We start from the raw sequence: 5,483 nt of genomic DNA, 5'->3' as shown, positions 1-5,483 counted from the left end.
AACCATCGAACCCCGGGCCACCAAAGCGGATCGTGTGCACTTAACTGCTGCACCACCGGGCCAGCCCCATGATGCCTTATATTTTAAGTGTTCTACTGGATCCATTAGGCTCATCATTTAATTATAAATTTGGGTCTATTTTCAAAAATGATATGGGCTCTTTGTTTTCTTATTTTTCTACTTTCTTTTTGGGGTTTTGTATAAGTGTTTAGTTCACATCATAGAATGAGTCGGAAATCTTTTAATCACTCCTCCCTCCTGACTTCATTTAGAAGTTTCTATAACTAGGAAATTCTCTGTTTTTTGAATGTTTGTCAAGACTAAATGGATTTGGTCCCCATGCCACACCCCTTTTTAAATTTTACTTTTATTTACTTATTTTTTTGCTGAGGGAGATTTGCCCTGAGCTAACATCCATTGCCAATCTTCCTCTTTTTGTATGTGAACTGCTGCCACAGCATGGCTACTGATGGATGAGCGGTGTAGGTCTGCACCTGAGAACCGAACCAGGGCCACCAAAGCAGAGTGTGCCAAACTTAACCACTAGGCAACTGGGGCTGGACCTGAATTTTACTTTTAAATTAACTTAAATTTGACTTTTTGGGGGGCCAGCCCCATGGCCAAGTGGTTAATTTCACTCGCTCTGCTACAGTGTCCCAGGGTTTGGATCCTGAGTGTGGATATGGTACCTCTCATCAAGCCACACTGAAGCGGCATCCCACATGCCACAACTGAGAAGGACCCACAACTAAAATATATAACTATGTACTGGGGAGCTTTGGGGAGAAAAAGGAAAAATAAAATCTTAAAAAAAACATTGACTTTCTTTGACATACAATTTGTGTAAACTCTTCCACAATCAAGATACAGAACAATATCATCCCCAAATACTCTCTTGTGCTATTCTTTTGTAACGACACTCCCCCCACCCCCAAATCCTGGTAGCCCCTGATCCATCATACAACTGGAGTAATACAGGATGTAGCTTTGAGAGTGGCTTCTTTCACTCAGTGTGGTGCCTTTGAGATTCATCTCAATTGTTGAGTGTGTCAATTCTTCAGCTCTCTTTATTGCTGAATAGTAAGTATTCCATATATGGATGTACCACAGGTTTTACCTACTTGTTCACTGAAGAACAACTTGGTTGTTTCCAGTATTTGGCAATTATAAATAGAGCTGCTATAAGCACCTGTATAGGTTTTTGTGTGAACCTGTTTTCACTTCTCCAGGTCTACGGTAAATACCTGAGAATAGGGTTGTTGGGTTCTGTGGTAAGAATATGCCTAACTGCATAAGAAACTGCCAAACTGTTTTCCAGAATGGCTGTACCATTTTGTATTCCCACCAGCAATATGTTAGAGTTCTAGTTGCTCCACGTCCTCACCAGCACTTGGTATTGTCAGTATTTTTGTTTTAGTCAATCTAGTAGGTGTGAGGTGGCATCAGGTTGCAGCTTTAATTTGCATTTCTATAATGACTAATGGTGTTGAACATCTTTTCATCGGCTTAGTTGACTTTCATACATCCTTTTTGGTGAAATGTCTTTTGCCCATTTTTTGATTAGGTTGGTTGTTTTCTTACTGTTGAGTCTTGAGAGTTCTTCATATATTCTGGATGCAAGTTCTTTGTTTAATGTGTACTTTACAAATATTTCTCCCAGTCCTTAGTTCCGCCTTTAATACTTTTAACAGGATTTTTGCAGAGTAAAAGTTGTAACTTTTGGTAATATTCAACTTAGCATTTTTTCCTTTATGGGTCATGCTTTCAGTGTCCTGTCCAAGAACTCTTTGCTTAGCCCAGGTCACAAAGACTTTCTCTCATATTTTTGTCCCAAAAGCTTTATAGTTTTGCATTTGCATTTAGAGCTATGATTTATTTGGAATTAATTTTTGTGTAAGCTGTGAGACTTAGAGCATAATGTTTTCCCATATATACGTCCAATTGTTCTAACGCTTTTGTTGGAAAAGGCTTTCCTTTCTCCATTGAGTTGCCTTTCCATCAATGACAAAAATCAATCGGCGATATTTGTGTGGATCTATTTATGAGACTCCTCTTCTGCCCCGTTGATCTATGTGTCTATTCCTTTACCAATACCACACTGTTTTGATTACTATAGCTTTATAGTAAGTTTTAAAATCAGATATTGTCACTCATCCAACTTTATCCTCCTTTTTCAAATTTGTTTTGGCTATTCTATTCTTTTTACCTTTCCATATAAATTTTAGCATCAACTTGTACAAATAATCTGGCTGAGATTTTGATGGGAGCTGCATTAAATCTATAGTTCAATTTGGAGACAATTAATATCTTTACTATACTGAATCTTCCAACCCGTGAACACAATATATCTCCCATTTATTTAGTTCTTCATTCTTTCATCAGTGTTTCTAAGTGTTCAGTATAAAGATCTTACACATGTTTTGTTAAATTTATTACTTAAGTTTATAGCAGTTTTGGAAAAGCTGTTATAAATGGTATTATTTTAAAATTTCATTTTCTAATTGTTCATTGCTAGTAAATGGAAACATGACTGATTTTTCTGTATTGACCCTGTATCCTGCAACATCAATAAATTTACTGATTAGTTTCAGGAGGTTTTTTCTTCTATTGTAGAGCCCTTGGATTTTCTGCATAGACAATTATATTGTCTGCAAATAAGTAGAGTATAGTTCTTCCTTTCCAATTTGTGTGCCTTTATTTCTTTTTCTTGCTTTATTTTACTGGCTAGAGCTACCAGTTGGGAGTTGAATGTGTGTATGTGTGTGTGTGGGGGGGGTGAAAATGTACATTTTGCCTTGTTCTTAATTTTATGCAAAAATATTCACTCTTTCATCACTAAGTATGATGTCATCAGTAATCTTCTTTACATAGATGCCCTTTATCAGGTTGTGGAAGTTAGCTACTATTTCTAGTTTGCTGAGAGATTTTATGATGAGCGGACATTTACTTTGGACTGTCAGGAAAGTGACATTGAAGAAGAGATCTGAAGGAAATGAAAGGCAGTCATACATTTATCTGGGAGAACAGCATTGCAGGAAGGTGGAAGAGCCTGTGTAAAGGCCCTCAGGAAAGTGCCAGGCTGGCATTCAGGGAAGAGCTAGGACGGAAGAATGTTTGGAGTGGAGTGAATGAAGAAGGCAGAGTAGTGAGAGATGAGGTCAGAGGATAGCCTGCGGCAAGAGCAGATGAGGCTCTGGATGCACAGGTGAAAATGTTGGTTAAAAACTTTGGGAGATAGAGAACCATTTGAAACTAGGATTGACATTATCTGACTCACTTTTCAAAAGACTCACTTTGAATGCTACGTGGAAAATAGACTACAGGAGAGTAAAGGATGATCAGATAGGAAGCTATTGATTATTAATCATTACAATCAGTGATCTAGCTGAGAGGAAGCTTTAAGGAGGGTCATAGCAGTGGGGTGAGAAGTAGTCTTCTGGGTACACTTGAAGGTAGGGAAGACAAGATTTGCTTCTGGGTTGGACATGCGTTATGAGAGAAAAAGAGGGCTCAGGGATGCCTCCAGAATTTTAGAGTCATCTGAAAACTGGAAGAACGGAAGGGCTATGACTAATAAGAGGATAGTTCTGAGAGGAGTGATTTGAGTGCTCACGATATTTTCGACACTACTTTAAGAGCTTTATATGGATTAACTTATTTAGTTCTTGCTGCAGTTCTATGAAGTGGTATAATGAATATCTGCCCTTTTCTCATATAAGTAAATGGGCAAAGAGAGGTTGAGTAAAATTAAGGACACACAGGAAAAACAGAGCCAGGATGTGAACTCAAGCCTTTGGGCTCCAGAGTCTGCGCCCTTCACCGTCAACTGCAACTGTCATTTAAAACTTCTCAAAACCCCATCTGTTTGCAGGCATACCTCCTCATGCGTTGTAAACGTTATTTAATTCTGTCTTTTCTCTTTCATCCTTGGTTAGACTTCCTAAAGATTTATCTATTTTTGTTGCTCTTTTCAAAGAACCAGACATTGGTTTTATTTAGGAGCTGTTCTGCTTTTGTTTTCTATTTTATTAATTTCTGCTTTTATCTTTATTAATTCCTGTCCTGCTCTTTCTTTGGGGTTATTTTGTTGCTCTTTTTCTGTCAACAATGCAAACTGCAGAATGTTAATAAATGAGACATAAAAGGATTATAAAAAGTAGGGGTGGGGGGGCTGGCCCCGTGGCCGAGTGGTTAAGTTCGCGCGCTCCGCTGCAGGCGGTCCAGTGTTTCGTTGGTTCGAATCCTGGGCGCGGACATAGCACTGCTCATCAAACCACGCTGAGGCAGCGTCCCACATGCCGCAACTAGAAGGACCCACAACGAAGAATATACAACTATGTACTGGGGGGCTTTGGGGAAAAAAAGGAAAAAAATAAAATCTTTAAAAAAAAAAAAAAGTAGGGGTGGGGCTGGCTCGGTGGTGTAATTGTAAAGTTCACGCACTCTGCTTTGGTGGCCCAGGGTTCGCAGATTCAGAACCCCGGGTGCGGACCTACATACCACTTATCAAGCCATATTGTGGTGGTGTCCCATATGCAAAATAGAGGAAGATTGGCACAGATGTTAGGTCAGGAGTAATCTTCCTCAAGCAAAAAGAGGAAGACTGGCAACAGATGTTAGCTCAGGGCCAGTCTTCCTCACCAAAAAAAAAAAAAGGAGTATAATTTTAGTCTAGGTGAGGGGGTTTACAAATTTAAGCATCTCCAAGTATATTGCAGAAAATTGAGGTTGCTAAAATTTAAATGATGTTGCAATTTAAACACATAGTATATTAAATTTGATATAAAATGGTTGTAGAGAAGCTGGTTGCTAAAAATTGTGGAAAGTAAAAAATTTTCTAGGAGAACAAGATTAAATTAGAGCATAGTAGAATTATTTATAATGGAGCATGGACATGAATGGATGTCCTTTTAGAAGAGAATGATCTTTTCTGTCTCAGTTGCAAGGGCAGTCTAGGTGGAGTGTCTTTTGCCATCCTTGTATGGAACAATCATAGACACTCCCTGGGACCCAGTGTTGGGGTTTAATTCTCAGCATGAAGCAACCAAAGTTCCCTGGAAAGTTATTGATTCCGTGTTTTAGTACAGAGAAAACCAGGGTAGGCGTAGGACATCAAGGATTTATGGCATAGAGTTGAAATGACATAGAGCCAGTTTACAACCTCCCTTTACAACCATGCCCTATCCAACTTGACAATTGAGAGAGCACAATGAAGGCAATAATTGTGGTTAATTGACGCAAATTAGGTCTATGGGAGCCATGAGAATTTAGGATGCTTAAGAAAGCAGATTATATGAAGTGTGCTGTGCATGACTTTCCAGTAAAGTTTGCAGAAAATAATGTCTTTTGAATAGAAAACTATGTGAATATTGCATTCAGAATGTGTTCAATAGCTGATCTGAAGATAAAATGAGTGCATTCCATGTCGTAACACAGGAGGTTATGTAACAGTTTCTGTGATTGATGGTTTTATGCATCAGCTT

The sequence above is a fragment of the Equus asinus genome, chromosome 13 (assembly GCF_041296235.1).
Source record: "Equus asinus isolate D_3611 breed Donkey chromosome 13, EquAss-T2T_v2, whole genome shotgun sequence".
Classification (NCBI taxonomy): Eukaryota; Metazoa; Chordata; class Mammalia; order Perissodactyla; family Equidae; genus Equus; species Equus asinus.
Note: the sequence above shows the minus strand (reverse complement) of the source record.